This window comes from Furipterus horrens, unplaced genomic scaffold (assembly GCF_987537825.1).
Source record: "Furipterus horrens unplaced genomic scaffold, mFurHor1.1.pri manual_scaffold_2, whole genome shotgun sequence".
In the NCBI taxonomy this organism is placed as follows: Eukaryota; Metazoa; Chordata; class Mammalia; order Chiroptera; family Furipteridae; genus Furipterus; species Furipterus horrens.
Window position 1 is genome coordinate 47242912 of NW_028327172.1, and position 27865 is coordinate 47270776.

Sequence of the window (27865 nt, forward strand, 5' to 3'; positions counted from 1 at the left end):
AAGTGAGGCTCAGAGACAGAGTTGTCAAAGATCCCGTGTGGCAAGGTTTGAGCTGAGGTCAGCCCAGTGTGGAGTCGAGCCCTGACCGCTGGCCCCTGACCACCGCCAGCACCACCTGAGCCTGTTTACATCCTCGAATGCTCTTCCCGCCTGGCCGTCTGAGCCGACTGCCTTGCTCTCTTTTTTTAATTGGAAGAAAAGCCAGGGAATCGGTGGATGATCCAAGGGGGATGACTAAGTGTTCAGATTCCTCTGTTGGCTCAGATCCTGTTTTGGTCGATCCTTGTGAATCAGGGCGGGTCTGACATTCTGGGAATGCAGGGAGACTTCAAACCAACTTCATGAAAACAAGTTGTAAAAACACTGGCCGCCACTCAAAGTGGCCGGCTGACTGGCTTGGCTCCACACAGCTGGGTTGAAGAAGTTCACCAGAAGGGAACACACAGCAGGAAAGACTAAGGTAGACCCCTAGAAAGAACTTCCCAGTAATTGGGAGCTGAGCCCAGAGATGGAATTGGGTATGGCCTCTTTGGAAGCAGACAAATCCAGGTCCTGGCATTCCTAGGCCTATCTTGTTTGAAGCATTTATGAGGCCACTTCAGTGAGCAATGGAGACACACAGCCACCGCAGGCCCAGCCCGCCCAGCCCTGGGCTTGAACCACTGACCTGAAACCTGGTTTATTTATGAGGATGCTCTGACTTTGTGTGGCTCCTGCCTCTTAGGAGGTCAGAAGTTCCCACAGGCGAGGGCCCTGGAGCCTGTCAGAGCTCAGGGTAGGGCTGATGGCCTCCGTGCCACCTCAAATGCACACACAAATGCATATGGGCACAGACACACAAGTACAGAGAGCGCATGTTCATAAACAGACCCCACTAAATACACATGGGCACAGGGCACAAGCACATGGGCTCATGAAGATATAATACATGCAGATGTGCAGACAGGCGCACAGGGTCATAGCATCCTGAAAGTGGCATGGGCTTGGGCCACTGCCCCCCTCAGGGCACCAGCCTCCATGAGTGCCACGGGCTCCAGCGGTTAAGATTGGCTTGGCCAGAGCTCAAGGTTGCCTCTCAGGGCTGCAGGGAAGGGGAGAGGGGAGAAGGGACAATAGCCCCCAGGGCAGCACCCAGCCCTGGAGGAGTTGTGCTTGCTTTAGCCTTTCCTTCCCTCTCAGTTTAAACAAACCCTTCCTCCAGGAAGCCCTCCCTCATTATACCCTCCCTCTCAGTGCTGGGGCAGGAGGCTGCCCCCAGTGGGGATCCTGGCTGGATCCCACCCAGATCTTTCCCTTGGGTCCCTTCTCACATGCAAGGGGAGGGCTGTATCTGCCCAATCACAGCTCAGAGCTTTTTGGATCATGATTCTTCCCTTTTCCCAGCCCTAGTCCTTCCTTGCCTCCAAATCACACACAGCTCAAATGTCCCTTCCAAGTGACACTTGGCAGTTTCCTTTCCCTGGCATCAAAGAGATAAAACTCAGCACTGGTGAGTTCATCTAATCCTCAGGACAACCCTGTTGGGGTCTGTGTTCTCATTCTCCTTTTACAGATGAGAAACCATGGCCCGGAGAGACAAGGTGAGGTTCCCAGGCCACACAGCTGCTAAGCCCTTCTTTTCTTTCCTTGAAATCCTGTTCCCAGCCATGGCTTCCCTCTGAAGGGAGCACTGGCTTTTAAGGGTAGCTGGGAGGAGGCTTCAGGGGGAATGTGGGTAGAGGCTCTAAGGGAGGCACCCTGCCCCTCAAGAGCACCCATTTGCACCTGAACTTGAGGCAGCTCTGAGTGCCTGAGGCTGGCTCCTTCACCTGGGATTTGGAGTAAGTACTGAGCCTCAGGTGCCCTGTCTGTGATGCGAAGGGAGCTTGATATCACAACCCTCAGTATCTGTTCCATATGGACCCTGCGGTGTTGGAAAGGGAGACCTGTAGGGGTGCAAAAGCTATTCTCCACAGGCAGGGGTGGGAGCAGAGGAGAAGGCCCTGCCCGCTAACCCAGAGCTGGCTGCCAGGCTCCTCCAGACCCAGTCTTCCCAGGCAGTCGCCCTCCAACCCTCTCTCCTTCCCTGAAGGTGAGCTGATCTGAGCTGAGAAAAACCAAAGGATCCAGCACACTAGAAGCAGAGGGAAAGCCAGCCAGGTCAGGTGTGCATAGCACATGCAAAGCTGATGCAAATGCCCCAGGCAAACACCTGGATTTCAGCCCCTTCGCCCCTTCACTCCCGGCCTCTCCCTGTTCCCCCACTAAGTCCAGTACCTCCCCAAGTCCTGCTGATTCCACTTGAGAAGTGGCTCCGCATTATGGCATTTCAGCCCTACACATGGCTGCCTGAAAAATAGCTAAGGACTCCCTGGGACCCACAGGATCAAACCCCGTACGCAAAAAGCTTTTCTCATCTTGACCTCGATTCACCTTCCTGGCCTACCCCTGCTCACCTCAGGTGAGCAACAGCCAGCTGGAGCTCAGTCCCTGCCCCAGGAATTCTACTTAACAACCCCACACCCTTAGCACAGCAAGTTCGTTCACTCTGTAAGGAATGCCTTCCCACTTGTCTCTGCCTAGAGACCCCCCCAATACCCAAGCGGGAAATGCTGCAGCTCTGTGAACTGGCTTCTGTAGTGGGACAGGTAAATTACATATGCTCAAAGCCACCCTTACTTTAGCCATATGTATAACTACCACTTCTATAAATGCCTGTTCTAGACTGCTCCCATGTTTTGACTCATCTTAACAACGGTGGCAGATTGAATTTCCAGACATGTCTGCAGCGACATTTCCATTCCCTCTTGCTCATCTTACAATGTAACTTGGACACTTCTCACAGAGAGGCAGGGTCTGTGTTACCCCCCTACTTGAATCTGGGGTTAGGAACTAATGGCTGAAGTAACAAACACTACAAGATTGCCAAGGTCAGGTCATCAAATGTGATGTAGCTCCTGTGTCACTGTCTGGAACATTCCTGCTAGAGCCGTGAGCCACTATGTACACAGTCTGACAGGTCTGAGGCTGCCATACTGTGGGGAAGCCTAGACAAGCCACAGGGAGGAACAAAGCCCCAAGGCTACATGAAGAATAAGAGAGGCCCGACCAGCTCTCAGCTCCCTGCTACTCCAGCTACCATCTGACTATTATCCATGTGGGAGTCCCTGAGCCAAAACCATTCAGCTGAGCCCATCTTAAACTCCTTTCTATAGAAACTTAAGATAATAAAATGATTGTTCTTCTATAAAGACGCTAAGTTTCAGGGTGATTTGTTATGTAACAATAGTATCTGGAACATCATTATCTCCAATTTAGAGAAGAATCTGAGGTAGAGGGAGGTTAAGCAACTTGCCCAAGGTCACAGAGCTAGTAACTGTCAGGGCCAGGACTTGAACCCAGGCAATTTAGTCCAAGAATCCACATTATTCATTATGATGCCTTAGTAACTGCCTTTGAGGTATCATTGGTCTCCAGGCCCCCAGAAGGCCCCAGGGAGAGGTTCAGAATAAATGACTGAGGGAAGAAATAAGCAAATGAAAACTGAATGAGCTCAAGATGAGAAAGACCTCCCAGGTGTAACTTAGACAAGCCTGCACAATGCAAACGAGCTTGACACGAGCTCCTTGTCACTGGGGCAGCTCCACTGTCCACAGCCATGGGAGAAGGTGATGATCAGAGGTGCCTGGCAGGTGCCACCCGCCTCTGTCTGTCAAAGATGAGCTCATCTCCCTGTTCCCTGCCTCCCACAACTCTACATGCTGCAAGATTAGACACGGCCCCCTGGAGAGCCAGTGCATCCCAAGGACAAGACCAGTGGATCCTGGGGACAGCACCAGGAAGGTCTCCAGGCTGGGAACCTGAAGGAGATATGGGTTTAATCCTGGCATGGCCATTGACTGTATGAATTTGGGCAAGTCCCTGCCCCTCTCTGGGCCTGAATGCTCTTCAGCTCTACTGTTCTAAGACTCACCAGATGCTGAGTTGGCCTCATGGGTGGGGGCTGATGTGAGCTTGGGTACATGAGCCTAATAATCCACAGTCTTATAAACCCCCAAAGGGATCTTCCCCTAGAAGGGAAGTGGATAATGAGAATAAATCCTACCTACCACTCACTGGGAGCTTGCTATGTGCCAGACATTTTTAAATGCACAATTTCTAATCCTTGCCAGCAACCCCATTACCCGCACATTAGCAAGTGACGAAGGACTCAGACTCGCAACTCAAGTGCTGCTAGAAGCCAGCATCCAACCTCGGCCTATTCAGCTTCAAAACTTCCACCCCTTTCACAATAGCAAGAGGTAGAAGCAACACAAAGGTCCAACAACAAAAAATGGATAAACAAAATCTGGTATATGTGCACAATGGAATATTTTTGGAAGATTTTTTTGTTGTATTTTTTCCCATTAAACACAATGGAATATTATTCAACCATAGAAAGGAAATCCTGTCACATGCTACAACCATGTAGTGAACATGAGTGAATGTGGAGGACATTATGCTAAGTGAAATAAGCCAGTCACAAAAGGGTAAATACTGCATGATTCCACATATTGAGGCATCTAAAGTAGTCAGATTCATAAAACAGAAAGTAGAACGGTGATTGCCAGGGGTTGGTGGGGGGTAGAGGATGGGGAATTGTTTAATGGCCAGAGTTTATAGGGTTTTTTTTTAATTGATTTTTAGAGAGAAAGAAACATCAATTTGTTGTTCCACTTATTTATGCAGTCATTGGTTGATTCTTTTATGTGCCCTGACGGGAGATCAAACCTGCAACCTTGGCATATAGAGATGGCACTCAAACCAACTGAGCTACCTGGCCAGGGGCTAGAGTCTCAGTTTCACAAGAAGAAAAAGTTCTGTGAACTTTTGTGAAACAATGTGAACATAGTTAACACTATTGAACTGTACGCACAAAAATGATTAGGATGGTATATCTTGTGTGCTTTTTACCAGTTTTTAAAAATTCCCATTCTTGGGATAGAGAGATTGGAGAGGTGATGGGGAGAGGAGTCCCAGCAAGCTTCAGAGAAAAGGGGGCATTTGAGTTGGGCAGGATCTGGGCAAGCACAGATGAGTCTGGGGCACTGCAGGCAGTGGCTCTGGCCTTCGGCCCCTGCCTCTCCTAGGGCCCAGCTTACTCTGTGCGCTGGCCAGCCACAGGCCCTCCAGATCTCCACACACAAGCAGTGCCCCACAGAGGAACAGGAATTGGCCTGGAAGAAGGGATTTCCCAGACCACTTACTGTGTGACCTTGGGTCAGTCCTTGTCCTTCTGGGACCTCAGTCTTCCCATATAGACACTCAGAGGGTGACCCAGAATTCCTTTCCATTCTCACACTGGGAATAATCTCTGAGCCAAGCGGAGGCGAGAGGCACAAGAGGTGGGGGGACGAGGAATCAGGAGCTGCAGCCTCATGACCCTGCCCTGTGCAGCCTCTGCCCACTTCACAGAGGAAGTTTGGTTTCATTCCAACTCCACGAACAGGTCCCCGTACCTACATCACAATTCCCCCTCCCAACCCTGTACTGTTTCTCCTACTCCAGGCTGCCAAAAGCGGAATGAACCCTAATGTAAGGCAAAGCGTGACTTATTATATGCAGTGACAAAGTCCTCCATGCCCAGGGCTCTCTCCAAGAATTCTAACTCCCACCTCTCCCCCTGACTCAGGAATCTGTTGCCCCCAGGAATAAGGTGGGATCGTCCTTGGGTCCCATACCCACTTTGCCAAGTACCAGCTGGGTCTGTTTTCCTCATCTGCATCATGGGACTGAGGATACCTCCCTCCCACAGCGTCCTGGTGAGGGTTAGACGAGGCAAGGGCACAAAATGCTGAGCCCCGGGTCTGGCATACAGCAGGAACTCAATAAATGGCTGCCATCATTGGCTTTCTTCCTGAGGATGAAGCCATTTCCACCAATCTGTTTGTTCCTCTCAGAGGCCGTTTTGTTTGTTTGAACTCTTCCCAGAAGAGATTTTCCCCCAGGAACTGTAGTGATGATCCCCAGCCAGCCACAAGGCAAAGAAGGCAGGAAAAATGAGCCTTACTTGATGGAAAAAGTAAAATCATCATCACATGAGAGCAAGAGAGTCCAGAGGAAGCACAGCAGCACCCTCAACCCAGGAGGGCCCTCAGTGGCCCCAGATCCTGCTTAATAAGCTACCTGGGGCCTGGCAGGGAGGCCTGATACAATCAAGCAGTTACTTAAACCATACAAAGCCTTCTATTCTTAGCTGAGCAGGGGCTAGTTCCTTCCCTGCAGCCCATCGGTGCTACCAGCCCTAACAGTGCAGGCCTGGGAGTCAGTCACAACCACGAAGAAGATAGTGAGCATCCCTGTGACTGGACCAAAGCCCTGGGTCCACACAAGGAGGCTGCAGAGTAAGCCCCTGACACCAGCGTGTCCAGGGGGTTCTGCAGAGGGGTTGTCTGCACTGGATGGAGGACTGGATCAGATGACCCCCTAAGGTGACTTTCAAGTCCAATCTGGTTCCCAAAGTCTTGATTTCAAAGGACCAAGATTCTAAGTTTCCACGATTCAGTGCTTCCAAGATTTGGGAATAGGAAGATTCCATGGTTCTAAATGATCAAAGTTCTGAGATGCCAACAAAGACCTGAGGCTGGGCTCTAGAGTGTGCACCTCTCCTTTCCCTTAAGAAGCACAGGGTAGCCAGTTCCCCCCTGGCATGTCCAACCCAGGTAGACTGAGCACTGAGGTCACCAATGCCCCCCCCACCCCCATCCACTGAGGCAAGAGTTCCCGAGGAACTTCTGGGCATTGCAGAGGAAAACAGGGAAAGGAGGAGGAGAGAGGACAAAGTCGCCCTGAGGCCCACCAACAGCAGACACTGCTGGGCGAGGCATCCACTACCAGTTTCCTGTGCCAGCAGGGCCAGCATACCCCATCAGACAGGCCTAGAGAGGCTGGTCGGCCTACCCAAGGTCAAGCCTGGGACATGGAGGCGCCATAGCGAGAGCCCCGGGTCTGGCTGACTTCAGAGGTCACTCCTCACGCTGCTTCGCTCTAGGGCACAGCTTCCCAGGATCACCACTTCCAAACCTTCTTTAGGTGGAAACTGAGGCCCAGAGAGAGAAGTCAGATGCTCAAGGTCACAGGAGTTGGTGGCAGAGACAGGCAGACCTGTTCCTACTGACTGACCCCCATCCCCTGGCCAGGTCCCCACCAGTGATCCTTCTTCGGATTCCCCTTTTCCACCCACCCAGAACCAGGGCTCCTGGGGCAGAGCTGTCCCCTGCTCCTCAGTCCCCAGCACAGTAACTGCTCCACAGGGTCATATGAGGGGCAAGCTGAAAATCAGGGGATAGAACAGTGGGTCACAGACTCATGCCCAAGGCTGGCCAGCTGAGCACCACACAGTCTGGCAAGGGCTGACCTTGACACGTGTCAGGAACGTGTACATGGGCACTTGTCTGGAATACTCAAAGGCTAATTAGCCAGCTGTCTCATTAAGAAAAGCAAATGAGGCTCCAATCGACTGGCCTCATAGAGCCTGTGTGTCACCTGCGTGGGGAACCCAGCCTTGGCTTCCTGAGCCACTGGCCTGCAGCCCGGGCCTCCCACCCCCCAGACTCCCCCAGTTGCTTTTTTTTTTCCAATAGAGGTGTATAGATAAGTTCTCATCTGAATGTCACAGAGCTGAGAATTGGTATCCTTTACCTCCCTTTTATAGGTACAGGGTGACCAGGGACTTAACCTAGGCCACTGCCAAGCATGCAGGGTCAGGACTTGCACCCAGGGCTGCCTGGCTGCACAGCCCCACCTGGTCCCAGCACCCTCGCACCCCAGTGATTTGGAGAATCCTATGCTAGCATCGTAAATTGAAAACATATCTAATCTGCACTGACCACGGAGCTCAACAGAAATTTCCTCTTTTCTGCTTAGAGAGACTGCAGGTCAGGTACCTAAAAACCCAGTTTCTTTGCTCTGGGATGAAATTAGATCCTCTCCGCAAATCAGTGGCCTACTATGTGTCCAGTACCCTACTGGGTGTTCCCACCCAGTGGGTATTGGACTTGACCTCACATCAGTCTTGTGAGGTTGGCCTAGGCTGAGCCTCAGAGTGGCCATGTCACAAATCCAAGATTGCACAGGCATTGGGAGGAGCTGGGATGGGCGCCCAGGTGTTTCAGGCCTTTTAAAGACAGTGGAGAATTGATGTTTATGTTCACTGGGCTCTTTTCTCAATAAACTGCTTAAGTTTACACTGATTCCCCATCACACCCTTCTCTCTACCTGCTTCCTGCCCTCAATGCTCAACCCTCCATGCTAACCCAAGCAGAGGGAGCATCCTTATGTGATGCCTCTAGGTACCAGGCGAGCCCAGCTATCTGCACCCAATCCCAACCCTGGTCGGTCTAGGACACCATCTTGGAGCCACTCAGGACCAAGGGCATAGCCGAGCCCTGTACCCCTGCACCCCATCCTGGGCAGGGCAGCTCTAACTGAGCACTGTGTGTGTGGCAGGCTGCAGGCCCCCCAGAGCAGGTTCCCAAACCCTGCTGAAATAGTCACATCCACACCATAAATCTGAGTTCCCCCAACACCTCCTGGCACCAACTGGGAAGTAGAGGGGATGGAAGGGTGACGACTTTATTCTGTCCCTCAGGCCCAATGTCCCCCCAACTCCCAGCGACAAGGGACACAGGTCAGAGCCCGCTGTGTCAGAGCTGGGGAGGGGGAGTTCCTGACATGTGCTCCCCTGGCTGGGAAGGGTGTGGTACCTGGTCCCAGAACTTAGCAGGCTGATTCTCTTCCTATTGAAATGCACACAGTCACAGGAGTACAAACACACAGCCTGATCTGCATGTGCAACTTGTGCATAATTCATGGGCTCCTATCGCTTTGGCCTGGATAAAATGAACCCAGCAGGAGAAGCCATACAGAAAATGGTAAGCAGCCACCAGGGAGCACTTCCAGGAAAGGGGTGAGTGGGCCAGAAGCCTGGGGGTTTGTTAAAATTGGACCAATAAATATAATTATCAACAGCTTTTTACATGCATGTGGGTTAGTCAGTTTACTACATGCTTCACAAATTTTATCTCAGTCTTACAAAAGCTATTGTTCCCACTTTACAGATAGGAAACTGAGGCTCAGAGGTGAAGCAACTTACCCATTTTCACAGAGAAGGAAAGAGCAGAACTTCCTACCCTGTACCAAGCTGCTGCATGCACACAACCCTCAACCCCAGCCTGGCTCCACTGCCTTCTCCCTGAAATCACAGCCTGGGGCCTTAGAAGAGCCATCAGCGAGGACGCCAAGCCACTGCCTCCTGAGCTCAGAGGGCCAACTGCTGAGAGAAGAAAGAAAGTAGAACCAGCCTGACCGCTACCCCGCAAGTGGGCTGCCCCCCACCCAGGGCACACTAGGGCTGCCCAGCGGATCTGGAGGCTGGGGAAAACAGTCTAGTCTTCCCCTGCACACAGGCAAGGATTCCTGAGAGCCCTTCAGATCTGAAAGGGATGTGCTAGGTAACCAGGCCTGACCACGAGCTTAAGGATCTCAAGGCCCAGAGACAAGAAGGACATGTCCAAGGTCCACCAGCAGAAGAGTCTAGTGAGTCCAGAAACCTACCAGGTGCCAGCTAGGTGCTGGGGACTTTGGGATGAATGTGATATGGTCTGGCCTTGAAGGCGCTCCCAGTCAGGTGGGCACCCCCTCAGCCAGTGTTCGGACCCTCATGATCTGCCCCACCCAGCTTCCCCAGCCAGTCTTCAAAGCCACCCCTTTCCCTCCCTCTGTCCCTATCACCCCAGGCTCCTTGCAGGGTCTTGAAGATGTAACCCACCTGTTGTCACCTCTATACCTTTGCTCTGCTGTTGCTCTTCCAGCCCTGGCCAAAGCCAACTCAAGCCCCAACCCCCCTCGGGTAACCTCTGTCTGCTTTATAGAGCCTCACTCAAGTTTCCCCCTTCCCCACCTCTCTCCTCCCCTCCACACGCCCCAGCTCAGGCTAATCCCAGGGGAAGTCTCCCTCCCTCCCTCTTCTGAGCCTCCCCTCATGACTGACCTCCCTTACAACACTTGTGCACTCTGACAGGCTAATTGTTCCTGGAACAGTCCCCGCACACCCTCAGGATCTGGGACTAAAGCTTCACTGGATTGAGTAAATGTGTCACATACCCACCCACCACAAAGACCCAGAACAATTTAAACAAGCACGTCTTCCTTTTAAGGTTTGTATTTGTCTTTCTTTCAAAATCCTTAGCAGGCACGGGGAAATGAAATGGGAGGTTCTTAAGTCAGATTCATCTTGGCATTTCCAAGTACTGGCTCCGTGCCTGGCACACAGTAGATGTCTGAGATTCGTTAGTCTGGTGGATGAAAGAATAAAAATATCTCCACCTTCCACGTTCCCCTGCTGCCTGAAATGCCACCATAATTATCAGTTCTGTCCTGGGGCGAAACTCCACTCCCTGTGATCCTCTCAAAGTCCAACAGTCCCGGGTAAGACACATGCTGTAGCTGGAGGCTTCCATGTGCAAAATGAGAGAGCGAGGGTTTGTTAACTTCCCAGAGAGTTTTCTCTCAACTATTAGTCCAGGACAACGTGCTCTGTGACAATGGAGCTGCATGTTCAAGCAAGCTTGGGAAAGGCTGGCCGCACACTGTACCACCGGTCGGGGATCCCTAATTCATGTCGACACATTAATGGCCCTGAGAAGTCCTGTTGTGACTTACGTGACTGAGCATTTCCAGACTGTATGCTTGCCCATGTGTCCCAGGACCTTTCACTGTCACAGGGAACTAAGGCCTCTCTGAGCATAGTTTGGGAGGTGTGTACTAGATGGTGTGCCCAAGTCCACTCCAGGGCCAGGGATGTACACTACATGGTGTTTGCAGACAGCCAAGGCCACACTTCCTTGCACTGACCATTTTATAGAGGCAGAGGTCTGACCTAAGTCGCCAACAATCCTTTGTGACAAAAGCAGAAAATGAATGAGGGATCATACAGCTCGCGAATGGAGCACTGAAGTGGGAACACGTAATGGGCCAGGCTAGAGACCTGAGTTCCAACTGTAATACTGTGCTCACTGCTTGCCACTGGGTAGGGGAACTCTTCCTGCTGATCTTGGCTTTTACCATCTGAAAAATGGGGGTAATGCTACTTTCAGGGCTGTTGTGAAGATTCGGTGTGGTGATGCAAGCTGAGGCAGATGACAAACTGTAAAGTCCTATACTAGCATTTGCTACACACATCCTTATTTCCCTGTCTGTCCTGCCAGGAGGGTGCAATTATGTCTTCATTGATCATAAGCCACCGCAGAGGTCCTCAGTGAGGACAGGTGGGTGAATGGATGGATAAATGGATGGATGGATGGATGGATGGATGGATGGGTGTATAGATGGATGGATGGTTGGGTGGATGGGTGGATGGATGGATGAATCCCTAGCAAGACCCAGGATCAGCAATGGCTGACTGAATAGGTATGAATAAATGGATAAACCGATTCTAACAAGCTCTATTGTCCCATTTCTGTCCTCAACTGTTAGAAGCAACAAATTAGGAAGGACACACACACACACACACACACACACCCAAGTAAGAAGGGAGAAGAAGGAAGTGCTGGGCTTATGCAGGCAAGTCTTTGGACAGCAGACTGAAGGGTCAGAGGGAGAAGAGCCAGAAACTGGAAAAGGCAGAAGCTATTGCTGAACAGGTGCAGCAGCCCAGGGTCACTCGGTGCGGGAGCCAAGTGGTCTCAGCAGTCCCAGCAGAGCAGTCAGTGTTCCCCAAGCCCAGCCCTGAGAGGCTGACTGTGTCAGTATTGTGCAGAGAAAGGAAGTATTGAATCTTTTCACAAAGGTTTCCAACCAAAACAATTAAAGGTCTGTTTTTAATGGGGATAGGGAGCAGAAGGAAGCCTTAGGGGCACTAGCCTTAGCTGCCTGGAAAAATACTTCAGACATTTTTACACCAACTTATCAACATAGTCATGCATAGGACAAACATTTTAAAAGTGCCTCCTGTGTGCCAGGCCAGTGCTGATAGATGGGGAGGGGTGCACAAGGCCTCTTCAGACAGCACAACGTGTTAAAGACTGGATAAATGAGGTGTCAGGTCATTTGGTCACTTGAGGAGAGAAAAGGAGGTACTGGAGGAAAAAAGCCACAGATATGAAGTCTGGAGGACCAAGTTAAATCACTAACATGACCTTGGGCAAGTCATCTTCCTTCTCTGAGCCTCCATCTCCCCATCTGTAAAGTGGGCTGATAATAAAAATCACAAAAACCACTACATTGCACCAGGCACCAGATCAGTGGTTACAGATCTTACCTCACCAAACGTGCACAACCAGCAAGATAGTTGTTGCTATTTGTTATGGGGAATGATCATCCCCTTCACAGATGAGCAAACTGAAGCTCAGCTGGTTACTCACTTGCCTGAGGGCAGAGAGTTGGTGGGAGCCAGAATGTAACCCCAGGTTTGTCTGATTCCAGAGTTCACCCTCTCCTTGCCCTCCCAAACAAGTCCCACACTGCCTTTCACAGACCGCTGTGAGGATTCAGTGACATCATGGATATCAAAGCACTTTCTAAAAGGTAAACTATTATGTGTCCAAAGCCAACAAGAAAGAAGTCTTGATTCCTCTATGAAACCAAAACTGAAGTTCACAAGGGCATTCAGAACTGGCCGCAGCCCAAAGCTCTGGGGTTCCTGATCCCTCCACCTCCTGCATTCCTTGGCCAACTTCTTCCCAGGGAGAGTGACCTGGCTGTCCGGCTTCCTGGGAGCCCCAGCTAACCCCCTCCCAGTCCACGGGGCCCCTCCCAGACCAGAAATTGCCTTGCTGGTGACCGCCCAGCTCTTCTGTGCTCCAGCCCTGCTGAGGGTCCACACAGTGCAAACGGGCCCAGGTTTCGTGGGGACTCTGCACTCCCCACAGGCAGGCTAGGAGACCTCAGGCCAGGCATCTTACCTCTCTGACCCCTGGGTTTCCCACCCACAGAATGAGGAATGAAAGCAGCCTCATGTGGGAAAGGAGCTACTTCAATGGGGGACTCACCTGACTTTGAGCTGGACGAGTTTAGCTGGGTGGGGAGGAAGAGAGTCAGACTCTCAAAATTTTTGGTCTGAGGAGGAAGGTGCTTGCACTCAACCCACCAGAAATCCCAACTCACTGCCTGCCTGTGGGATCCCTGGTCTGAGAGGTAGACCCGACTTCTACCACCACCGGTCAGCAGGACACTAATCTGCCAGCTTCCCAAGTTGGCTGGGGCCCAGGTGAGGGAGAGGCAGAAGAAGGGTCTTCCAGCCGAACTGCATACATCTTCACTGAACATCCTCATAGGCCTACTGTGGCCCAGAGAGGGTGCTAACTGCCTTTGGGCCACACAGCATGATAGAGGTCAAGTGGATGTTGGGACCCAAGCCTTCTAGGCCCTGCCCAGGGTTCTTACCACTGCCCCAGAGTCATCCTTTTGGAGCATGGATCAAGCACAGAGGAAGAACAGTGTGAACAGTCAAGACAATCCCCTACCACCACCACCCCCACCACCACACACACACACCATGCTGGTCAGGAGGTGCTGGCCATTGACAGCTGGGTCCCCAAGTGAAAGCCAGCTCTCAGTTGCTCCATTCCTTGCCTCACTCACAGCAGGTACTGATGGGGCCCATTTGTAGGGAGGGCACAGTCTGCCTCTGCGGAGCCCTCAACAAGAGGAAGGAGGTTCCAGTTGTAGCCTAACAGATTTGAGTTAGACATAAGAAAGGACTTCCTGCGGTGGCATTAAAAATGGAGATAGCCCAGAGAAAGGGAGCAGAATAGGGGTGGTTGTGAAATTTCTAAAATATAAGATGTTGCCTCATCCATTATGTCATTTTAGCTTCAAAATAGACCTAGGAGGTAAGTTTCGTTGCCCTCATCTCATAGATGAGCCACCAAGGCTCAGAGAGGTTAAGCGACCTTGCCCAATGTCTTCAAAGGTCTGCCCCAAAGAGGCAGAGCTGGGCTTCAGAGCCAGGACTGACTTGGAAACCCTCACACCTCCCTTCTCGGGAAGGTCTCTGAGGAGCAAGGCACGACCACCACCCCCAGAGGCATCTCACAGCTTCTCCCCAGACACCCAGGGGTGAATGCGGCAGACCCCACAGCATCCCTGTCATGGGGGACAGGTAACGCTCAGTTGTGGCCAGCCATAAATAAAGGGTTCTGGCTCCGGCTGGTGTGGCTCATTGGGTTGGGCATTACCCCACAAAGCAAAAGGTCACTGGTTTGATCCCCAGTCAGGGCACATGTCTGGGTTAGGTCCCCGGTTGGGGCACATAGAAGAGGCAACAGATTGGTATTTCTCTCTCACATCAATGTTTCTCTCCCTCTCTTTCTCCCTCCCTTCCCCTCTCTCTAAAAATAAATAAAATCTGAAAGCAAACCAAAGGAAGGGTTCTGTATTCTAGGCCTGCCCAGCTGCTCCCAAGACACTATGCCCTGGGGGCCTCACAGGAGCTTTCCGTGCAGTGTGCCCCAGATTGCATCCAGGCACCCCATCACGGGCCCAACAGCACGCACACGGCCTGCCTGCCCCACACTCCCCGTACCTGGTCTCCACAGGCTCCTGCGGGCCAAGTGAGCACAGGGCACCACAGCTCCTTCTAGGGATCAGAGGCTGATGTGCCCCCCCCCCCAGGACTTGTTCCCCCAAGCTGCCAGGGCCACCCAACTCTAAGAAGAGGATGTAAGGTGGCTACACCAGGGCCGCTTTGAGCTGGGGCACCTGAGCTCACCTGACACCAGTTTACCCATGACCTTTGTCCCACTCCAGAGATAAGGCTGTCCCTGGGAAGGCCACCACAGCAGCCACCTGCAGCCTGGTTTGGGGAAGGAAGCATGGACCAAGACAGGCCCCGGGGGTCCATGACTTCTCCACAGCCCCGGGGTGGAGAAGCAGCCTGACCTCTAGCCACACTTAGTATGTTGTATGTCCCTGCCCCGGCCCTCTGAGGGCTTGTCCCCATTCTACAAATGGGAAAATGGAGGATCAGAGAAGCCAGGCTACGAGCCCACAGTCAAAAAAAAAAAAAAAAAAAAGAAAAGAAAAGAAAAGAAAGAAAGAAAGAAAACTAGGATTCAAATCTCGGTCTGCCCGATTCCAGAAAGCCCAATGTTCTCTAGCACATCACTCTGCCTTTGAGGGCTGCTGTGCACCCCGTTCCCTGCTGTAGCCCTCGGCCATGCCCCCTTGCCTCATGCTTGCTCTTCCCCCTTCTGACAATGCCTTTCCCATTCACTTTGGACCAGCTGAGGTCCTAGCTTACCTTCAAGGCTCATTCCAGTGCCCTCTTCTCCATGAAGCCTCCCTGATTGCTCTCATTCACCTCTGAGCTCCTCTGGCTTTGCTCGTCGGCTGCTCAAGGCTGCCCAAGGCTACCCAGCCTGCTCCATGAGGAAGAGAATTGGACTGTGCCCCGACCACTCCCCTCCACCCCCAGCCTCCAGGGCTCCTCCAGGGCAGGGACAACCTGAGTTCTCTTCCTTCCAGCTCCTGGCACAGACTTAGGGGCAGAACTTGGGGCCATCTTGTCCCAATGCTTTCCTTCACAGTTGGGAAAACTGCAGCTTGATCAAATGAGAGGCCACTTTTCACAGGACATGGTTTGCAGGTGAGGACAGCAGGGAGTGGTTGGAGGAGTGACAGGGGAATGTCCACAATGTGGCAAGGCTGTGGGAAGCTGTCACTGCCTTGTCACTGGAGCAGAATCTAGACAGAGGCCGGGGATAGTCCCTGCCCTCTCACGAATGGCCCAGCCACACAGGGCATTCTGGGCTCTCACTGTATTACTTGAAACGATGGTGAAGGCTGTCAGTTACTGGGCACTTCCTGCTCCCTGGGCACCATCCTAAGCACTTTGTGTTGATTCACTCATTCAGTCTTCGCCACAGCCCTGCTCTCTGTTATCTCCACTCCAAAGATGAGGGAACCAATGCACCAACAGATTAAGGGGCACACTGTGTAGTTCCCCAGCCATATTGTGGCGGAGTCAGGATCTCAGGAGAAAGTCTGTTTTCAGAGCCTGTGTTCTAACCACTGCCCCACACTGCCTGACCAAGAGGGACAGACACACAGGTTGTTCAGGCAATCAGGCTGCAGAAAACTCAGAGCCAGGTCCTCTGAGGACCAGCTGGGGTGGAGCTGGACAGAGGGGTCTGGACACCAATCTCAAAAGGGTGCTAAGGCACTTCTGGAGAGAGGCAGAGATGAAAAGATGGGTATCCCAGAAATCTACTCCCTGAGAGGACTTTGCGGTTGGAATGCTTTGGCTTGTTCTTGGGGTCGGGGCAGGTGTGCCCAGGTAACAATAGATGATCCTTAAACTGCATCCTAAGGAGGGTGAGACCAGGGAAATTCCACAGCCTTTGACCAACAGAGTGAGAAATGTCTCCTGTTTGCCTTTCCAGAGCCACCCTCTGTCCTGCTTGGGGACCTGGAGGCTAATGTCAGTGGGCTGCACTGGGCTCCATGCCACTGGCTTCTGGGTGGGTTCACCCAGTGGGATGCCCCAATGGGAGACAGGACCAAGGAAGATAGTTGAGGTTTTATTACCCCAATAGTTCTCCTGGGTTGACTGATTCCCTCTACTGCGGACCACAGGCCCTGTCTGTACAGCTGACCACGTCCTCCCTGTGCAGCTTTAGCCCAGGCCACGACTGCTGCCAGGGGCCGCTAGCCGGTGCTACACTCTCCTATGTTTGTCTGCTACAGCCGGGTGCCCGAGCAGTTCACCCTGGGTGGATACACCTCTCTGGCTGGGCCACAGCAGAGGAGACCAAGTATCAGTACTACCACCAACAGCCCTCAAAGCCTCCTCTACATGAAACAAGTCTGCACAGAGGGCAGTTTGCAGGGATGCAGGCTTCCCCTGTCTCAGCCAAGGCCTGGCCCAACACGTGGAGCAGGCTGGGCACAGGGAGTGGGACCTGACCGGTGAAGGGAGGGGCTGGGGCAGAGTTCAGCTCCTAATAAGGGTGATCAGACAGTCTCTGAGGGCTCACTGCGGGGCAGACACTGGGCTTTTACACACCAAGCAGCTCACTTGCTTCTCAGAGCCACCCAAGGAAGTAGATCCTATATATGTATTTTACAGAAGAGAACACTGGTGCTAAAAAAGGCGAAATGATTCGCCCAGGGTCATACTACCAGTAAGGGACAAAGCTAGAACTCAAACACAAGTTTTTCTGCCTCCCAAACCCACCCTGGGAACTACCTTGAAATAATTTTAGTGAACTGGCTTCCAACAAAGACAGCTGACTTAATTGGGGTCAATTATTGGTGAGGGCCAGACAGAGGCCTCCAGTGTCTCCCCAGTCCCCTCCCCTAGATGAAAAAAAACCATCTGGCATTCTTCAGTTCTCCCAGGTGGGATGGGGGGCGGGGGCCCCAAGCAGGCAGTGGAGTGTCCGGTTGGAAAAACAAGCAGATTCAGACAAGGCTTCATTGTTAAGGAGAGCCTGACGCTTTGGCCATTAAAACAAAACCAAGCAAAACAAAATGCTTGCTGTCTTGTCTTATCTCTTAGAGAGAAGGGGAGCAGGAGGGAAGAGCCCGGAGACTGGGTGTTGCTCCCTCCCCCCACCAGCAGTCCTGAGACCCCAGGCTCAGGTGGCTAGGGCAGGAGGAGGAGCCCCACGGAGGGAGTCCAGGGTTTGGGTCCAGCTGGGCTCTGCCAGTCTGTGACCTTCAACTGCACGCTAGTGCTGTCTGTGTGTGGCCTTGTTTGGTCTCTACAGCCCTTTCAGAGAGGGATTATTGTTACTCCTATTTTCAGACGAGGACACAGAGGCTCCAAGAAGACACCCAAGCAGAGCAGAGGAGTGTTGGAACCCAAGTGTCTCAGATTGTAAAGCCTTTCTACTCCCGTTTCTCCAGGCAGGGGGCTCCCAGGGAGAGCAGGGCCACAGGGTGGGGAGTGGCCGAAAGCAGAGAGCTCCTTGTCGTGGGGATGTGCAGGCACCATCCCGGGGAAGCCGTGGGAGATATGCCCCAGAGTGTAGCCAGTGGTTCTTATCCTTCATTGCCAATGGACCTCACCTGGGGCGCTTTAAAAAACTGCTGCTGTTGGGTCTTGCCCAGAACCGTGGGGTGGGGCCCAGGAGGGACTTCTAAAGTTTTCTAAATGAATCTAATGTGTGCATCAAAGTTTGAAAGCCATGGGCACAGATGCCCACTGAAGTCTCTCCCAACTCACAATCTCCCACCCCACACCTCTTGAAGGAGAGAAGGGCTTTACTACTCTGACCCCATTTTACTGGAGGGGCAAAAACAGGCAAAATATAAGGATGAGGTCAAGTCCTCAAGGCCCCACAACCGATGAGTGCAAGCAGCACCCTGACTTCAGGGTGCTTCTGGGGTGACCTCCTTTAAGACACTTGGGGGCTCCTGGCACCCTTGTCAGTAGAAGAAAACTTGCCTTTGAGCCTCCTGAGTGGGAGGGTGAGAGAAATTCTTCATGGCATTAAAAAAAAATAGAGTCCTCTCAGTCAAAGCTAAACAGCTGCAGGATTAATGCGAGAAGACCACCTCTGCGGGCGGGTGTGCCTTGGAAGCAAAGCCTGTTTATTCTTTTCTGTAGGAGATTTGCTCCCGGGCCTGGGAAGAGCTGGGACACTCAGACCTCAACCCACACTTCCTCCCAACTGCCTTCCTTGTGCCCTCGAACAGAACGTCACAGATGGCGAGACAGCGTGAGGTTGGTGGAAAGAGGAAGGCGTGTGGAGTCTAGCAAACATGGGGTCTGCCCAAGCTCTACCCTAGCCCACTATTCTGAGACAGAAACCATTCCCTTTGAGCTCCTTCCTAGCGCTGACCTCACAGCAGTGCTAGGGTGTGTGCATGTGCATGTGTGTGCCTGCCTATGTGCAAGGATGCTTTCAAACTCGGCTCTGGGAGCGCCATCTCCAGGGAAGCCTTTCCTGACTTCCTTCTGCCCAGCACTGGCCAAACCCAGCCCCTGGCCTTCCCTGTCACATTCTGCCACATTCTGTGCTATCACTGTTTGTGTCCTTCCCTCCTTACCAGGCCATCCTTTCTCTCATTGCACAGAGCAGCAGCCCTTTACCAGGGATTCATTCCACTTGCCCTTCTCAAGCATCTCTTCTCCTTCAGGCGCTCTGCTAGGTGCTGGAGATACAACCAATAACAGCTAACATGCACCGGGTGCTTATTAAGTGCTGGGCATTTTTCTGAGCCCTTTTACATGTATAATTCATTTAATCCTCACCACAACCTTATGAAGTAGGTGCTATGATTGTCCCATTTTACAGATGGGGAAACTGAGGCTCAAAGAGGTTAAATCATTTGCCCAAGTCACATGGCTAGTGTGTGCATTCGAGCTGTGATTTGAGCCTCAGGAGCTCACTCTTCACTCTTGGAAGTTTTGAATATGTGTTTACAAATTGTGTAACATCAGTTTTCCCCCACAGACTAAAATCTCCAATCCTGTTACCTTTTGGATGAGACAGAGAGAGAGAAAGCAAATGAACACTGCTTAAGGAAAATCTCACTCTGCCCAGCACCTGCTAACTGGGCCCAGATGGCTCCTCCCAACTGGGTCATTCCTGCTGCTAGTCCCTCGGCATCCTGCTCCCTGCCCTGAACGTAGCTGGGAGCCTTCCTCATCTCTCAACTGCCTGCTCACCAGAAAGGTGATGGGAATCACTGCTCTATAAATCCCACCTGACCCAGAGTCCTCCCCAAACAGAAAGTGTCCTCCTCTGGGAAGTCCTCCCTGCCACCTGACACACCTCCCTACTGGCATCACTAGCTAGACTCTTCAATCAGCTTCCTACTGAGTCACTTGTTCACAAGGTTACCAAGCGGATGAGCAAGTGGACTCCTATTATCAGCCCCATTTTACAAGTTCAAGTTGAGCGCCTTGTCCAAGAGGCAACTCACATTGCCTCTCCTGCCCAGGGGGTTGCCATTTCATGCCAGGCAAGCTGCTCTGGGGGGCATGGAATCTAGTTCTGACTGGCTGGCAAGGAAAGCAGACCTGCACAGCCCCAGTCCACAGACCCGAGTCAGTGGGCGAGGGCTATGGAGCTGCAGAGGCGGAGGGCTGAATTCGCCGCCTGGGAGGAGTCCTGCAAGCTTCTAGGAGGAGGCATCTTGGGGCCCAGCTAGATTCCTCACTGCTCTACTCCCACAACCACCATAGCAGAAGCAAGGGCACGCCTTGGCCTACAAAGCTCTGGTGTCCAGTGGGTACTTGCCATCGCCCTGGAGGCTGTGAAGGGAGGAGCAGCGGCTGCCCCGCCAGCTGCCCTGCCAATGACCCCACTGTGGCCGGGCCAGCCTGGCCTGGCCCAGCCGGCTCCCAATTCACAGGGTCTTCTCTGCCCAGCTAATGACCATGCTAGCAGCACAGGGTACCACCCTTCTTTGGGAAAGGCGGCAGCTAACTACAGAGCCTGCTGTCCCAGACAGCAGCCAGGCCAAGAAACACAGCCGCCCAGCACACCACATCCTCTGGCCCTGATGCTGTGGTCTTTACCCTCCAGGGTCACAAAGGACACTGCAGAAGTTGGAGGTCCGGGAGCTCAGACACCACCCCACTCACGTGTGGGAAAACAGAACCACAGAGCGGGACTGACTGAACCCAAGTCACACAACTAGCGAGTGCAGAGCCCTGGACCCCGAATGCCTGGCCAAGGGTTTCTTCCTGGGCCCCATGCTAAACCCAGCACTGCCCTTCCTTAGCTTTAGAAAGAAGGCTCATTTCCAAGCTTTTTACGTGCAAAGTATGCTCTCAAGGTACTTGGGCCCAGTTGAGGAGACAGGGTATCTTCAAGCTGTCTGTTTAATCCCAGATAGGAGCACAGGCTTGACTCCTCACGCCCCACTGTCTAGCTGTATGACCTTGAGCAAGACAATACATCTCTCTGAGCCCGTTACCTCCCAGAGTTGTGAATAAGAGTGTATGTAAAAAGTGCTTAGCAGTGTCTGGCTCATAATAAGTACTCAAAGCTTTAGCTATTGCTAACATCATCATAGTATTATTGGGGAGTATGCAAATGCATACTACAAACTAAAATGTGATGCTGTGGTCAGTATTATTTATTACTATTACTGTGAAGTGTTAAAGTTTCAGAGAGGGTGGTGTGGCCAGAGGGTTGGGTAATCCAGGAATGTTTCTTGAGTACTTTATGACCAGAGTTGGGCCTCAACAGATGGGGAGTTGAGCAGAGAAGAGGCAGGGATGGCAGATCTGATGGGAGGAGCCCTGTAAGCATATAAGCAGTGATGGGGCCACATGTAGTGTGTGTAAGAGACAGTGATGAGCAATGAGCCAGGGCTCCATGCAGTGGCTACAGTGGGCAAGGCCTTGAATACAAAACAAAGGGGCCCAGTCTCCCTCTTACAGGTAAAAAGGAGCACAGAGGGTTCTGAGTGGGCACCCCATGATGCCTTCTGAAATGTGAATTCTGTCTGACACTCAAGGCCCTCTACCATCTGGTCACCTGCCCCTCTTCTCCACACCCCTCACTGATACCATAAACCCCAGCATCACTACCCCAGAGTTCTACGCACCTCTCTGCTTATGACACTAACCCATCTTCCCTGCTGTTAGCCCACTCCATGCTTCATGTTCACAATGAAGCACCCTTATGCTAAGTACCTATGGTGTCAAGTGCTTTACATATATGACCTCACAATCACCATAACTACCCTAATTTTAGAGGGCAAATGGAGGCCTGACAGGGTCAGGTGTCTTGCTCATAGTCTCACAGTGAGTAAGTGGTACAGCGAGGATTCAACCTTGACCTGATGTCAGGACCCCTATTCTCTACAGCAAGTTGCCTCTAGCCCCAACCCAGATACCTTCCTCCTTAATGAAGCCCTCCAGGATTTCTCCAGTTCCCAAGGCCCTCTCCTGGCCACCTCTCATCACTCACTTGGAAACAGAGGCCCACAGCTTGACCCTAGCTCAGTCAGCTTGGAGAGAGCCATGGTGGCTATGAGGTCACTTTCTTATGCTGCCTCCCTCCCCCATATCCAAGACTTCTTATAGCACTGAAAGAACAACCCACCTCCTCCAGGGGGAGGGAGCTCAGAAGCTCAGCTGGGCGCAGAACGAATTCCCTGAGCCTGCCTCCCAGTGTGAGGGGACCCATAAATTATTCACTGCTCCTTTGTGCCTAAGGGAGGCCAGATAAAGAACCAGAGGGAATGAATACCAGCTCCCCCCAACCCTTGCCTTGGGGTGGGGGTGGGGTCAAAATCCAAAGCCCCTTGCCAGGATCCCCAAGCAGATTCTAGAGGGCTATGAGACCAGGAAGGTGGCACAGGAGAGCCTGACCCATGCAGGGGTCCCAGCTGAACAAACCTAGGTCTGTGCGCCTGCAACAGTAGCCTGCATTCTAATTTAAGGCAAGTTTGAGAATTTTTCCCAGATTTCCTGGTCAAAATTCAAGCTTCCTTCCCTTATAGGGAAGGAAATAGATATTTTGCCAAGCACTATATATTTATAGCTCACTTAATTCTCACAACAACCTCATAAAGGAGGAATTCTAATTTATAGAGCAGAAACTGGGGCTCCAAGGAGTGAACTGATTTGCCCAGTGCCACATGGCCAGTGGGAGACAGAGCGAATTCACACCCACCTGGTCTGCCTCACCACTATCTGCCTGTGGCACTCAGCCCACCCAGTTGTGAGCTAGTCATCACACTGCCTTTTCCATCTGGGTAACTTCCAGGGCACCTGGTATGCAGCTGGCACTCAGTCCCTGAAGCAAATTCAAAGGCCCTGGGGAAGTGGCTTCACCTCTCTGAGCCTCAGTTTCCCACACAAGGTCACCATTAATACCTCCAGTTGTGACAAATACCCCCCAAAACAAAAACAAAAAAAAAAAAACCTCTTCAGCACTTGGCAGTCTGCCAAATATAATGACCCCATTATCAGAATGGGTAACACAGCCTGTCTTGACCCCATTTTACAGGTGAGACTGGGAGCCGTCGATGCATCTGAGCGGTCCCAGGTGGCTCTCCAACCCTGTTCTACCTCGATCCAGGTTCTTTCCACCACACCACAAAATGAGATCACAGGTGTGAAATTATCTCATCAGAAAGCTTTGTTTAGGGGCAAGCATTATTATGAGAATTTGAATCTCCATGGATTGGGAGGAATCCCAAGTCCTTCGGTTACCTTCTCTTGCAGTTCCCCCAACCCCTCCATACCCAGGAATTGAGGTTCCAGCTTTCAGATGACCTCTCCACCCTCCTCCGCCTCTCAGGGGCTTTCCAAGGTGGTTTCCCCTAGACTCCAGGAACCTGGGCAGAGCAGGGGTTAAACAGTCCTGCCAACACCACAGGGCTCAGACCAAGGCCATGTCCCCGCCCCCACTGCACCCAGAACAAGGGCCCACAGAATCCATGCCAAGACCTCTTTCACAACACCCCTCTCCCTGCACTGCCCTGGGGGTGGGGAGGGGTGTGTAGTAGAAGGAACCCCTTCCTGGAAATCCAGACACCTGAGACTGTGCCCTCAGACCTGGCAGCTCTAGCCTTAAGACCTTGAGTAAGTTCTCCCCTCCTGGGTCAGAGATGTCCTGCAGGTTCCCCTGCCCAAGAGAGGCTAAGGTCAGACCCTTGGTCTGGACCAACGGCTATGACGCTGCTGGCATGTCTTGGGCCCCAGCACCAACCACAGACTCTCACAACAGCCTCATATGTGGTTACCCTGACCTCACATCAGAGATGAGGAAAACCCCAGCCGCCCACCCAGAAGTTGCTAACCGGGGAGGGGGTGTGGATACCTTGAAGGATGTTTGGGAAGGTTTTCTCAAGTGTACTGTGGCTCAACCACTCGCTCACTGCTTCAGGACCTGGGACAACTGGCACCCCCCATCTTACCCTCCCCCCCTACACACACACATACCCTGTTTGTAATGTGAAGGACGTGAGCTGGGTGAGTGCTGAGGGGCCCCATCTGCTCCAGCTAAGATAGGCCCTGACTTGGGGACCTCTACAGTGAGTCTCTCCAAAGGTAAGCACTCGGAACCTCCAGAGTGCCTTAGAGACCCTGGAGTTTGGGGCACAGTCCACAGGGAAGGGAGCTGTGGAAGTAGCAAGTTTCCCACCTCAACTCTGGGTCATCTTCCCTGGGAGGTGACATGGCCATGGGATGTGAGGGAGGGATGCCAGCAGAAGCTACCTCCCCAGCTTCAGGATCAGCTCTAGGATGCCCCCAATAGCCCCACCTTGACCCCTTCCCCCAACTCCTGCATGGTGACCATCCACTTCCTTTCTTTTTCTTTTCATTTTCTGATTCTTTCCCTCTCCAGCTTAACCCTCCTCCCAGTCTGACCCCCAGAGTGAAAACAGCAGGGTCACTAAACCCCGTTGAGCCTCAGTTTCCTCATCTGTAAGTGTCCATAACAGTACACGACATCTTTTATGTCACAGAGTTCTAGCAAGCCTTAAAGAGGGACCGCTTGCGCCAGGGTGGAGCGCGGACCCGCACACAAAGGCCGGTCACTGAGTGCCCGTCCTCTCCCTCCCCCCTCCCTTTCCCGTGTCCCCCCTCCTAGTCACTTCCACCCTCAGCTCGTGCCCGGCACACGCCCGTAGCTGGCCCCAGCGCTGCCCGGATGGGGTCGGAGGCCGCCTTAGCCCGGCATCCGGGGCTCTCTCACCTGCAGCGCTTGGCTCCAGCCGGCCGCCGGGGCAGAGGGGGGGCCCCTGTGTTCTCTTCGGGGCAAGCTCCAAGCCCCTCGTCCGAGACGGCAGGAAGGTGGCAGCTTCGGCCCGCAGCACCACCGCGGTCAGGTTCAGTCCGACTGTCCAGTTCACCTGCGACCCCTCACGGGACGCTGGACCCGGGCTGGGGCTTCCTGGGCGCTCGCCGGTCCCAAGTCCGAAGCACCGGGTCAGCAGCAGCTGAAGGTCCAGGTCTCGGACAAACAGAAGCTGGGGGCGTCCGGGCTCCTTTGCACTCAGTCGGGGTCCTGGGCACAACCTTCGTTAACCGCGGGCGGAGGGCTGGGGGTTCCGACACACACTATAAAAGGCTGGGAACCACCCTGCAACCTTGGACCCGTTTGGTGGGCCAGGAGCGTCCCGCCCAGGTGCACTGAGTCAGGGTCGGGGTTCGGCGAGTCCCGGCTACAAAGCCCCGGGCGGTGGGGCTGGAAGCGTCCCGGCGCGGAACCTGGGGCCGGGGCAGGCGGGGCTGGTCAGGACGCCGGCGAAGAGCCACGGCGGCCGGAGCCCGGTGGGGAAGTCTTCCGAGGTCCGGACTCAGCTCGCTCTGAAAAACGGGGCGGACCTCGGCCGGCGGCTGACTCCGGCGCTCCGGGCCAGGGCTCCACTTCCTCCGCTTCCCCTGGCTCGCACGCCGCTCGCTCAGCCTCGCGCCGCAGCCGCCGCCGCCACCCCCGCCGCTGTCATCCCCGTCGCCCACCCCCACAGGACCTGCGAGCCGAGCCCAGCGCAGCCGAGGTAGCGCCGCGCAGCGCCCTAGAGCCAGCAAGCGCGGTCCCGCCCGAACGGGGCGGAGTCATCCCGAGGCCACACCCCCTCTGGACCACGGGCAAGGGGCGGGGCGCTCTCCAGTTGCCCTCCCTCGGCCCGTGCCGTCATCAGCAGGAGCCAATGGGAGAGTGGGAAGAGAGCGGAGCTCTGCGGAACTTGGACTCTACCTTGGAGAGGGCGGCGCCGACAGCGGAGAGGTGAGGCTGGAGATAGGACAATGCCGGGGGTTGGGGCAGTTTAAAGAGCAGAACGGGAGGGAAGGTAACCAGGGACCCCGGATAGAGGGAGAGGTGTAGAGGACCAATATGTCTGGAACCGGGCCTTGTGTGGGACAGAGATAGTCATGGGACAGGAACAGGGGCCGGGGTAGGGAAAGAAACAGGATGGAGGTAGGTTATCCCTGGTAGCTGAATCCTCAGGAACAGCGGAGCTGTCGGGAGTGGTGGGACACAGCCTTTAGGGCTCAGCGCGAGGAGGTGAGCGTTGGATGCCGTGAAATATCCAGATTTCAGGAAGCGGTGAAAAAATAAGTTTTTGAAAATAAAGTGGGGATCTTAAGCATTTCCCTCTTCTCAGTGTCTATACGAGGGGAGGAAGGTCGTTACCAGTTTTAAAAATACGAAGTCAAGAGCAGAGGATTGTGAGTGACCTTTCTGTCCTCTGCTCCCGTCCCTCCCAAGCACCTTGGGGCAAGAACTGTGTCTGACTGATATCTACTGAGTTCCCAGCACCCTGCTCAGGGTGGGGCACAGAGCTGGCATTTCAGGGTTTTGATGTGAGAGCGAATGTTGAATGAATGGCCTGAGGAGCGAAAGAAAAGAGGCTGCACAGTACAGCCTTTCCGTAAGCCTCACACCAGCCTTAAGCAGTAGGTACCTCATTGCAATGGTGAGGACACCAGAGTGCTGATAGGCTAACTGATGTTCTCAAGACTATATAGCTGGCACAGGATTCTATCTATTCATCACTATGGCATTCTAGGGCAAAGCTGTGTGGATTTGAAAAAGTTACTGGACCTTTCTGAGCCTCTGATTCCTCATCTATAAAAGGAAAATAAAGATGCCGCTACTTGGCAAGGACTGGGCAGGCACCAGGCTTCAGAGGATGGAGGAAAGTCTATTCCTGTCAGAGGAAACAGCATGTGCAAAGGTATTTGGAGTCTGAAAGAGCACCTCTGGGGACCCCCAGTTTATTCTGGGATGATTGGGAGAGGCTTCCCTGTGGGAATAATAGGCAGGCTCAGGCCAGAAGTAAGGTTTAGGTAGGTTAGATGGGAACCTCAGGGAATGGATAATGCTTTGGGCAAAGAGGCCAGTCTAGGCAAAACCCTGGAGGTGAGGGAGAGCGTAGCTTTGTTGAAGAATCCAGACAAGTTCAGGGTGGCTGGAGCTCTCAGGGCAGGGACAGCTGAACCAATGGGAAGATAGAAGTGTGAAAAGGCAGGCATGGCCAGACAGAAGGAAGTTCAGACTTTATTATAGGGGCCAAAAACTCTGCTAGGGTCTTGCTCGTGACCCTGATCTTAGCAGGGTTATGCTAAGGCCCCAGTCTTGGAGACATTGAATCTGTACTCATCAATTATCAGAGAAATGTTCTGGAAAGTTTTTAAGCCAGGTACTGATGTGAGAAAGAGTTTTGTAGGGAAACCAGGTAGTGTGAAAACACTTAAAGCCCACAAAAGGCAAATTGCGTGTGGCCTGTGTGGTTAAGGGTGAGGCCCGGAACCAGAGGCTCTGTCCTTTCCCCTCTTTAGAGTGCACCAGCCTTTGAGTATGTTGGAAGCACAAGGAAGAGGCTAAGCTGAAGGGTGAGGTCCAGGCTCAGGGATGTCCTCTTTTAGCCAAACCCAGTGTTGGGGGTGGGTGAGTTGACCACAGGAAGCTTGAACTAGTGGCTGGGACTGAGAGCTGGTAGGAGGCTGTTTGCCTAATGTGTTGAGCTTGGTAATGGTGCAAAGAAACCTTCTGACTTCTCCCTGTGTTTAGAACATTCTGTGGCTCCCAGTTGTCAGCATGATCAAGTTCTAAGTCCCTAGCCTGGTATTCTAGACCCTCCATTATTGCTGTCTGCCAACCCCACCAGCCTCATTTTCCAATCACTTTTCCCCTCACACCAAACTTAGCTTCATCCACCTGCAGGATACCATCTTTCCCCTCCATGTAGTTGCTCCTGCTGTTCCCCTTGCCTGGTGGACCGTGTTGCATTTCTCTCCTGAGTCAATTCCTACTTTCCCACTGGACTGAAGGGAAGAAACTTTGGGGCAAATGTCCATCTGTCCTTTTCACTGCTGTACCCTCAGAGCCTGGCACATAGTAGGTGCTCAGTAAATAATTGTTGAATAAATGCTTTATCTCACAAATCAAGTCTTCTCCTCTAAGAAGTCTGTCTCCTCCAG

At 52.9% G+C, this 27865-nt stretch overlaps 1 protein-coding gene across 1 annotated transcript in view; it reads right to left on the reverse strand.

The window, feature by feature from the left end:
• The window catches only part of GDPD5 (glycerophosphodiester phosphodiesterase domain containing 5), an 86207-nt gene extending 60794 nt beyond the window's left edge, over window positions 1-25413 (reverse strand). Inside the window, exon 1 of the mRNA XM_090265516.1 lies at window positions 24633-25413. The gene's annotated coding sequence lies outside the window, so the exon portion shown is untranslated. The remainder of the gene's footprint in view (window positions 1-24632) is intronic.
• Window positions 25414-27865: the final 2452 nt, after the last annotated feature.